Source organism: Leopardus geoffroyi, chromosome A3, assembly GCF_018350155.1.
Source record: "Leopardus geoffroyi isolate Oge1 chromosome A3, O.geoffroyi_Oge1_pat1.0, whole genome shotgun sequence".
NCBI lineage: Eukaryota > Metazoa > Chordata > Mammalia > Carnivora > Felidae > Leopardus > Leopardus geoffroyi.
Genome location: NC_059336.1, coordinates 107,255,302 through 107,266,623, shown reverse-complemented (window position 1 = coordinate 107,266,623; position 11,322 = coordinate 107,255,302). Strand labels below are relative to the sequence as shown.

The window sequence follows — 11,322 nt, the reverse complement described above, 5'->3', positions numbered from 1 at the left end:
TGAGCTGTCAGCACAGAGCCCACCGTGGGGTTCAAACCCACGAACTCGGGGATCATGACCTGAGCCAAAGTTGGACGCTTATCTGACTGAGCCATCCAGGCACCCCTGACTTCATTTGTGATCAAAGTAATACATAAGGAAATAATAATAAAATGCTTTTCCTTGTCAATTTATAAAGAAAGAGTTGAGTGTCAGCATCTACTATTGGCCAGATGGAACAAAATAGCACTGTTATGTATCATGAATTGTGGTATCTGTTACGCCCAGAATTCGCGATCCCCAAAGACCACCAGGGAGCCAAGTCCGATGCAAAAGCAAAGACCCTTTATTTCAGCTAGTAGCTCGAGCTCAATCCCCTACCTGCACCCACGCAGCAGTGAGATGCCGGAGAGAGCCAGCGAGTTTCAAAAACACAAAGGTTTTATAGGGGTCTAGGGGCAGTTGGTGAGGTAATGGCTGTGGCCTTAGCCGATTGGCTGGGGAAGGGTTGTAGCCTCAGCCGATTTGCTGGGGAAGGGTCGGAGTCCCGTTAGGCAGGCTGCTGGGCGTGTTTTGATCGGGAAGTTTGAACGGGTAAGCGGGTGAGCGGGAGGTTACTCAAGGGGAGGAGGCGTGGTCTGAGGTTTCTGCGGTTTTCCCCCGGAAAGGGGGCCAAGTCGGGGACATAGTCACTCAAGATGGAGAACACAGAACAGGATGGAGTCGGCCGGGGTAGGTTCGCTCTTTCAGTATCCATATGCTGATATAAAGCTTCAGTATCTATTACATCTAAAATATGTATCCCACTGATCCAGCAAACCTCCTGTTCAGAGAGTATTTGACAGAAATGACCTTACTGTGAACAAATATATATTCATTGGAGCATCGTTTATAACAGCACAAATAAATTAAAAAAAAAAAAAAACCCTGAACATCCACCAAAGAAGGTTTAGATAAATTAGGATACATGCCGATATGAACTATTATGCACGGGTAAAAATAATATTCTTTTTTGTATATATGAGGGAAAGTTCCAGTAGGAATTGCAAAGCCTAAAAGTTATTCACAAATACGTGTAGAGTGTGATGCTATTTACAAACATTCTAAAACCTGTGTGTGTGTGTGCGCACACCAAAGGAAAAAAGAACAGAAAGATAAATGCCAAACATTCAGGTGTTTACCCTAGAGAGGGGAGTAGTATGATGGAAATACTTTTGCTCTTTTAGTCTCTACTGCTTAGCTGTATTACAATGAATAATAATAGAGTTTAATTTTTTAATGTTCATTTGTTTTGAGAGAGTGTGTGCATATGAGCGGGGGTGGGGGGGACAGAGGATCTGAAACAGGCTCTGTGCAGACAGCAGACAGCATTATGCACGGCTCTTAACCCATGAACCGCGAGATCATGACCTGAGCTGAGGTCACACACTTAACTGATTGAGGCACCCAGGCGCCCCCACATACGAATAGAGTTGAAAACATAGAATTAGCACTTATTCTGGAAAAGTTATGGTAAAAAAAAAATGAAAATGTTGGTACCATCATCAAATAGTTCTTTTTTGGAAACAACAATTGATATAGTAAAAACCACAAACTTACTCACATCTGGCTATAAAATAGAAGTAATAGGTTTTACATATCTTGTTACGTCACTTCAATTCTACTGACAAATTGATATTAAAACTCTGTTTTATCAATGAAAACGACTTAGGCTCAAACATTGACTTCAGTAGGAAGTTAGAGCAGTGCAGGTGGGCACAGGTGTATCCCTATAAAACCTCTTCAGTATATCCGTTCCAGGTTCAGAGTCACAGCCTATGGGAGGGAGGTGGGGAAAGGGGACTAAGTAATCTGACCTTATTGTCCTCTGTTCTCCATGCCTGCCACGCCTCCCACTGGGAGACTCCAACTAGAAAATGGAGGGCTAGGAGCCTGGATGAGACAATCCCTAATGTAACCCAAAGGCAATTCTGGGCCACAGAGCAGGGAGGGGAAGGGACATCTATAGCTTTGCAGCAGCACAAGGAGAAGAGCCACCCTAAACACCATACACCCAGATGGTCTCCACCACTCAAGCCTTTTCTACTTTCTCTCTTCTAGGAAGGCTCTTCACAGACCACACCTACATCTAATTGTCTTTCAAAGTTGAACTCAGGCAGTCTCTTAAATTGCTAAGGTCAGGTGCAGCACTCCCCAAAGAAGTAGAGTTCCAAGCATTGGTGTATTTTTCCTATTGCTTCACACCTGGAACCAGCGGCATCCATTACAGCTCCAGGAAGACATGCAGGTACCAAATGAAAAACCTGGAATTTGTGTTCTGAGAACTATGACACAAGAGAAAACTGGTGGACTGTTACCAGTAACCTCAAAATTAAAATAAAAATAGCCAGCCTCTATGTTTTGTCGAACGAAATTTGCAGGTAATTTTGCAATTATTAAAGACAAGAAGGGGGATTGCTAAGGATTAAAGTCCTCACACAGCTCCGATAGATACATTTTAAAAGAAACTCTACGAGGGGCACCTGGGTGGCTCAGTCGGTTACACGTTGGACTTAGGCTCAGGTCCCGACCTTGCAGTTTGGGAGTTCGGGCTCTGTGCCGACAGCCCAGAGCCTGGAGCTTGCTTCAGATTCTACCTCCCTTTCTACCTGCCCCTCCCCTGCTCAAGCTCTGTCTCTCTCTCTCAGAAATAAACATTAAATTTTTTTTCAAAAACAAAATAATAGATATTCTACGGAAGGCAAAAAAGACTTTTTCTCAAACATATACTCTAGAAAGCTTGAGTATTTATATATAGCTACCGGCCTGCACTATGTATTATTCTTGTGGGTTTCCCTCTTTTTAATGATGCATGTGCACTTAGTATATTAGCAGGCTTCCCCTTGTTTTTAAAGGGAGAACCCAGCATCCAAAAATAGATTGATTTTATGCTTAAATACTGAAGTAATAGTTCTGGGAATAAGAGCCTTCAGAGTCTCTTAAGTTTCTTTATATCCCTTATATTATTTGCTAAGAATATTATGGAAACTCTGCCAATACCCTTTGGTAAGAAGCTAATTAACAATGAATGAGTATAGTCAATTGAGATATTGTTATGTAAGCAAATAGAACAATGCCAGGCTACATCGTTTATTATAAAACATGCCTCAATTAAAATTTCATGTGATATAGTGCACGCAGATTTTCTAGGATAAACAGCAATGTTTTAGAGACTAAAACCCTTTTATAGTGCTCTACTAAACCCTGAGACAGCAAATCAATAGAATATTCAAGTCAAGCAAGACAGTTTCAGAGAAGGACAAACTATTAACCTTAAATGTGAATGCATTTGCATTTATAAATTTAGCTTAAATCAATTTGTGTCTAATCTCCTTGTAATTATATCCTGTTATTTAGAAATGATAAGTATATTTTTAAAACTTTTTAATTGACATTGTAATGATCCAAATGTAACTCAGAGCGGCCTTTATTATATTCTTAGGGAGATAATATCAAATCTGCACATGATGACTGCAACTTGTTCCAACTACCTGGTAAGTATCAGTGATGAAAATTGCTTATAAAATTTTGAGCTCCCTGGATTCAGCTTTTCATGCTTGGTTGTCTAAAGACATTCCCTTCGGTCTTTTATTCCTTGAGATAAAATTCACATACTGTAACATTTATATCCTTTTAGTGTTTTAGTATATCCACGATGTTGTGCCATCATCACTACTGTTTAATTGCGGAATGTTTTCAACATCTCCAAAGAAAGCGCATACCAATCGGTGGTCATTCTCGATTACCCCTCACCCCAATCCCAGGTAACTAGAGCTGATACTCTATCTCCATGGATTTACCAATTCTGGACATGGTATATACATGGAATCATATAATATGTGGCCTTTTGTCTTTGACTTTTTCAACTTAGCATAATGTATTCAAGGTCATCCATGTCGTGGCACCAATCATTAGTTTATTTCTTTATATGGCTGAATAATGTTCCATTATATGGATATATCACATTTTGTTTAACCATTCATCAGTTGATGAACATTTGGGTTGTTTGCATTTTTTTTTGCTATTATGAATAACTCCACAATGAATACTTGTGTACAAGTTGTGGTCATATGTCTTCAGTTCTCTTGGATATTATCTAGAAGTGGAATTGCTGAGCTGTGTGGTCACTCAATGCAGAATTAAGTCTTGTGGGATCCCTGAAGAATTTCACTGCATCTTTTTAGGTTCTCACCAGTGAGGTATGAGGGTTCCAACTTCTCTACATTGTCACCAACACTGGTTGTTATCTGTGTTTTTGTTTATATCAATCCTTTCCTTCATGCTTTTTTTTTTAAAGTTTATTTATTTATTCTGAGAGAGACAGAGACAGTGTGAGCAGGGGAGGGGCAGAGAGAGAGGGAGAGAGAGAGAATTCCAAGCGGGCTCTGCACTGGCATCGCAGAGCCCCATGCGGGGTTGAACTCACAAAACCACATCATGACCTGAGCTGAAACCAAGAGTTGGATGCTTATCCAGCTGAGCCACCCAGGCACCCCTTTTTCTTCATTCTTAAAAAAAAATCCAATTAATCCCTAGAATACCTTTTTATATTGACACTGACTATCCTAAATAACTCAGTGATTAAAGCTTTTCTTTCAACTACTGTTTTCATCATTTTGAGCAGAAATATTTTTGATATCTGTGAAATGGAGAAAATGCTACACACTTGAAATGAATTTGTGGAAATTTCATGAGTATATTGGTTTCCTAATGATGCTGTGACAAAACAAATTTGGTGATTTAAACAAGATAAATTTATTATCTTATCGTTCTAAAGGTGACTATTCTGACATGAAACTCACTGGGCTGAAATCAAGATGTTGGCAGGGCGGCATTCCTCTCTGTAGGTCTATTTCCTTGCTTTTTCAAGTTTCTAAAGACCACCCCCATTCCTTGACTCATGGCTTTCTCTCTCTTACCTTCAAAGCCAAGAAGGGCAAGTAGAGTCCTCCGCCTGTTTCCATCTCTTCACCTAGAAAAGATTCCTCACTTGTAAGGATGCAGGATTAGAATGGACCCACACAGACAACCCAGGATAATCTTTCCTTCTCCAGGCCCTTAAACTTTAAAACAATTTTTTTATGTTTATTTATTTTGGGGAGAGAAAGAGACAGAGCACAAGCAGGGGAGAGGCAGAAAGAGAAGGGAGACACAGAATCCGAAGCAGGTTCCAGGCTCTGAGCTGTCAGCACAGAGCCCGACGTGGGGCTTGAACTCACAAACCGTGAGATCATGACCTGAGCCGAAGTCAGTCACTTAACTGACTGAGCCACCCACGGGCCCCTCCAGGCCCTTAATTGAACCATATCTGCAAAATACCTTTTGCCACGTAAGGTAACATGTTCAAAGATTCTATGAATTATGGCATAGACATCTTTGTGGGACCATTGTTTTCCCATCACAATGAGACAACGTATGTCTCGTGACAGGTACAGGACTGGCACACAATGCTGGATAACCATCTTTTTTTTAATTGTTTATAACAGGTACTATATGGTAAAATGGCAATGTAGTATATTTCTACTGTGTCAAGAAGATGGATGGCCAAATCTGAGATAGCTGTATGTAAAGACTTAAAGTTCATACACTACTGTTACTCCCACAGAATAATTCTTGTCATGGGCTATTTGGCAGATGAGTATCGTGGCATTAACCACCGGCCACAACTGCCTCATCTTTCCTCTGGCCTGGCAGCCAAGACATCTCAGTGCCATTTGAAGATATTTTGTTTTTGTGATGTGATCATCACAGTCCTTTACCTGAAACTGAGAGGACACTGAAGAGACCTTGAGAGAGGAAAAGAATATTGCCAGAATTCTAAAAAGTGGACTGTTGGTTCTGTCACCTGTGATGAGTGACGTTTTTCCTTCATTTATTCACATCAGTATCACTAATTTCTGGGTCTTCTAATGCTTGATATGTACCCATAGCTTACTTTTAAAATGGGGAGAGTGGTCACAACAGTGTCTAGCGAGCAAAGACATTATTAGCCGGATAGTTGCTAAAATTCCCTATGATGAAGAAAGTCATTTCCAATATCTCTCTTGTGTCTTTGCTATACACACACACACACACACACACACACACCCTGATATTTTCTTCCAAATACCTGATTCTATGGCAAGAGTTCCACTCCCTGACAACTTTGGGGTTTGAAAGAAGATTGGGTCGCATTAACATAGTAAATGTTCACATTTCATAGTAACATTAATCCAGTAATTGTCAATTATCTTAAAAACAACAACCACTACCACCATCACAACCACCACAGGAAATAGACCTCTGTTAATAAAATGAAATAAATTTCTAGCTCCACAGGGAAACAAAATGTTGTGTCATTGGTGGAGACCAGAACCAAAACAAATCACTTTATTCATAATAACTGGAAATGTCATTTTCTCCCTTAGGATTAGCTTTTCTCTTCTGTAACCACAATCACTTTTTGCCTAAAGGAATTAATTCTGAAATTAAGACTAGCTATTTTGTATTACTTCTTGTTTCTTTGATCAAAAAAAAGGCAGTTACAGACTTATTGAGTTAAAAATAATTCTTGATTTTTTTAAAGCAATTGTTGCCCTGGATAAGTTAGGAGTTTCAGTCCAATGCCACCAAATTTTTAAATTAAAAAAAAATTTTAAGATTATTTATTTATTTTGAGAGAAGGGAGAGAGAGAGAGAGAGATATGACAAGTAGGAGGGACAGAGAGGAGAGACAGAATCCCAAGCGAATCCCAACTCGAGGCTCGAACTCATGAATATGAGATCATGATCAAGAGTCAGACGTTTAACAGACCACACCACCCAGGTGCCCAATGCCATCAAATTTTTAGTAAAATCATTGCATTGTCAAATGGCTACGAAAGAAATAACGTTTTCTGTATTTTGTGGACATTCCCTAAATGTCTCTAAAAGCTTTGCCAATATTTGCCAGTTTGAAAATATGTTCTAGTAGAAATTCAGCTAGTGGTATTTTAAGCAAATTCCAATTAGAAACCATTTAGATGTCAGTGATCAAAACATAGGAGGGAGAGTTGGTATCTAACGATGATAATGCACATTTATAGAATACCTTTCCCTGAGAAGATCGGAACAGGTAAGCACAAGTACTTGTATCTGTTTAACACTGATGCTTGGAGTTGGGCACATACGCTGACTTTTCCAGGTGGGGCTAAGGAGGAGAGCTGTGTATTTACCTCGCACATCTGACAGCACAGGAATAGGCTTGTTTTATTTAGTGGGGAAAGAGCGGATAGCCAGGCGTGAATTGACACAGAGGAACAGATAGCCTCGGTTCAAGCACTGTTTGCCTCTGACATCAGTGTTACTGTTGACATCTTCTGTCCTTTGTTGTCAATCCCTAAACTAAATTACGGATTTTGTTCCCCCATAAAAAGAAAGCTGTAATTCATTGCTTCATGTACGTTAGCAAAAATGCTTCTGCCAAAGGCTGTTTCTGAAATACTGCAATAAAAAGACCTAAATCAATAGAGGAGAAAAATGAAAATGATAAATAATAATAAATGAGAGAAAAACTTTAAGATGTCTGGCAGTGCCATATTCTATTTAAGGGTCAAGCTAAAAGTATGTTGATGCAGACCTTAGAAGGGTCTGAATGTGCTCCGGTGCCCACGACTTTTTCAGCTGGTGATTTGCAACATACTTTTAATAAAGAATGTGGGTAAAATAAGAGAAAAGAAAGCAAGTAAAAAACACCTATACTCCTAGTACCTGCACAAACTACCGTTCATCTTTTGGTGTATTTAATTTCTTTTTCTGCAAATTATTATACTTTTGTTTGTAAATTTTTATTTTGAGATGATTTCAAATTCACGGAATATTTTCAAGATGCGTACTATAAATTCCCTGATACTTTTAACCCAGATGTAACAACTGTTCAGTTTTGCCTCCTTAGCTTTATCGGGTTCTCTCTCTTCACCTGTGTGCACGTGCACACACACACACACACACACACACACATCTACCTGTGTCTGCGTAAATATTTGTAACCAGATACATATGAAAAAAATTTTCCTGAATCATTTGGGGGTATTATATCTTTACTCCTAAATACCTCTAAAAATCAAGAACTTGAACATTGTTGCAACACGTTATCTAATCCACGTATTTAACTTTTTCTAGTTGTCCCTGTAAGGTATCTTATAGTTTTGTCCCCTTAGTACAGCATCTAATCTAGATAACATGTTATGTTTACTTATTATGTCTGGTTGGCTCTATTAATCTGAAGAAGATTCTCAGCCTTTCTGTTTTGTTGACCTTGACATTTTTAAGAGACAAGATAATACTAATACTAATAATACTACAAATAATAAACTCGTAGAATGTGCTGCACCTTGAGTGTTTCTGGTGTTTCCTCATGATGCAATATGAGTTCTATATATTTTTTGCAAGAATATCATAGATATGGTGATGTGCTCTTTTCACTTAATGAGGCACATATTGACTACTTGCTCCAACATGAGTAACATGAACTTTGGTCATGGGGTTAGGCAGTGCCTGCCAAGAATCTCCACTGTAATTTAATTATGTTTCTATTTATAATGAAGCTGTAATTTGTGGATGGGCACTTTGAGACTATGTAAATACCCTATTCCTCATCAAACTTTAGCCATTAAATTTAGCAAACACTATTGATTCCTAACTCTATCATTTCTTCCATATTTTATTAGCTGGCATTGATAGAGATTTCTTATCTCCTCTATTATTGATTCATGTATGTATGTGTGTATGTATGTGTGTGTGTATGTATATTCACATAGATTCATGGATTCCTATTTTATTCAGTTACAATTCATTGTTATTGTATTATTATTATTATTATGCTCAAGTGGCCCTAATTTTGGCCGGTGGGAACATTTATAACCTTGTTGACTCAGCTCCAAGATTTATTGAGCATTCTTTTAATTTATGGTGAAAATGTCCCAGACTCATGTTGGATTTTCTCTGCCCCAGGCTTGGCATTAGTATTTACTTCAATGAGTCCTGATTTCTTTACAGTAGAGAATGGCATTTAGAAACTAAAGTCTAGGGAATAATGTACTCATTGCTACTGGGGTGTCATTTCCTCTAGGCCCGCCCAGTAGACAGGGCTAGAAAATATACACATGGACACACACACACACACACACACACCTCTCTATATAAACAGATATACCTATGTATGCCTCTATTTATCTGTTTAGTAGTAGACAGTAATAGTTATATGAGTTGATACTAATTCCAATACCACACCACAGAAGCGTGTTAGTCTTTCCCCTTTCCATACTTGTAACTCCCTTTTCCAAAAGTGAAAAAAAACTGGCTCTCATTATCCTTTATATATATTACATTAAATATTACATATATACTATGCATGCACATATACATTATAAATATAATGGTGGCCGGGCACATGGGTCATGTTCCCATCATCTCAGAGGGGCACTGGATAGTTGTAGGTCGTGGCCGGGTTGGTGATGGTGGCTACTTGGCGAAGGGGCTCGGTGGGGGCAGAATTCTAGTGTGGCCTCTGATGGTGCAGGACACATCCAGCACTGGCTCCCTGGTCCAGGTATTCTTGTGGAAATCGTGAGTCCCCACTGGTCATCTTGATCTCAGTGGCAGTGGCAGCCATCATCATCACCGCTAATCCAGAGTTTATCAACCTCTCTCAAAAAAAAAGCCCACACTCATTAGTAGTCACTCCCCATTATCCCTCGTCTAGCCCCCGGAAAAATGAATCTTCAGGTAAATAATAGGTAAAGAATACACCAGCCGCACTTCCAATTACTGCAGAAACAATGGAAAGAAAGAAAGAATGGTATTCATGTCCTGGAAAATTCAGAGGCTTCTTGAAGTGTGCATGATAGGGGAAAGGGATCCAGCTGGATTCAAGTTTCTGCAGCATCCCAAGCAGCTCCTGTCAAGGAATCTAATGAGAGTGAGTTTTCCAGTTGAAAAAAAAAAAAGTATAAAGACCACATGCGAACCTTCCTTCAGGGCAAGTTTCAGAGCTGAAGTAATTTCATAGTAGAGGTAGTCACTGTGAAACAGGAATGAGAAATCTACTCATGAGAGATAAGAGCAGCTGTGATGGAGCAAATTTCTGAGTATTTAAGAAGATGCAATGCCTCAACTACTATTCCTGAGCTAGGGGATGGGATGCCTCTAGGGATTCACATACAATGAATGCCAAGTGCCCAGACGCCCCGATGGATTTGGATTTTCCCACACGAGGGGGATGGCTACCCTGCTGCCTGGCCCTTTTTTTAGTGGCTAAGTCTGAAGGAAAAATGGAACAAAAGGATTGTAAATAAATGTTCGGTGGGCACACTTCTTCCCCAAGACTGATGTTTTCCTCCAGGGGGAGGAAGTTCTGCTAGGATGAAACTCCTGTGCTTCCTCCGTCCCCAAATTTAAGCATCCCAGGGTTGGAGGAAGGCATCGGTTGGTGAATTTTGGACCAGGAAACTAGAACGCATATTTTGTTGTTCTTTGAGAGCAGGCTTAGCCATAAAACAAGAATTTTGCAATGCTCTTTCATGCTGAGCAAAGGGAGTGTTTTAGAAAGAATTTCTGCCTGGTGTAGTGCCCCATACTGCCTCAGTGATAGTCATTTGACCATTGAATTCTGAGAATCAATATTTGGAGCTCCTTTTCTTAAAAATATAAGCCAAATTCTTCACAGTTCATCAACATTGGGTGATTCTTTTCTTCTCATTTCCCAACCGGTTTAGTACTTTTGTAGACAAGAGTTTATTACTGGGCCACCCCAACACCTATTTTCACTCATTAGTATCCCGGTGTTGAACCTTCTGAGGCCCAAGTTACTGTGATATCTCTAACTTCAGCTCATTTACTTTTCATTTTTCAGAATTATGCCCAGGATTCCTATCATATTGTCTTTCAAAGTGGCTATGTATCTCTGTGTTAATGATATCTCTGTATCATTGGGGCGCCTGGGTGGGTCAGTCAGTTAAGCGTCCGAATCTTGATTTTGGCTCAGGTCATGATCTCATGGTCATGAGACTGAGTCCCACGTCAGGCTCTACACTGGGCATGGAGCCTGATTAAGATTCTCTCTCTCTCCTGGGGCGCCTGGGTGGCTCAGTCGGTTAAGCATCCGACTTCGGCTCAGGTCATGATCTCACAGTTCGTGAGTTTGAGCCCCACGTCGGGCTCTGTGCTGACAGCTCAGGGCCTGGAGCCTGCTTCACATTCTGTGTCTCCCTCTCTCTCTGCCCCTTCCCTGCTCATGCTGTGTCTCTCTCTGTCTCAAAAATAAATAAACATTAAAAAAAATTTAAA

The 11,322-nt window shown here is 39.8% G+C and overlaps 1 long non-coding RNA gene across 1 annotated transcript in view; it reads left to right on the top strand.

Moving 5' to 3' along the window:
* The first annotated feature begins 3,457 nt into the window (after positions 1 to 3,457).
* Positions 3,458 to 11,322, top strand: part of LOC123581192 — a 34,240-nt gene continuing 26,375 nt past the window's right edge. Inside the window, exon 1 of the long non-coding RNA XR_006703657.1 lies at positions 3,458 to 3,512. This is a non-coding gene — a long non-coding RNA (uncharacterized LOC123581192). The remainder of the gene's footprint in view (positions 3,513 to 11,322) is intronic.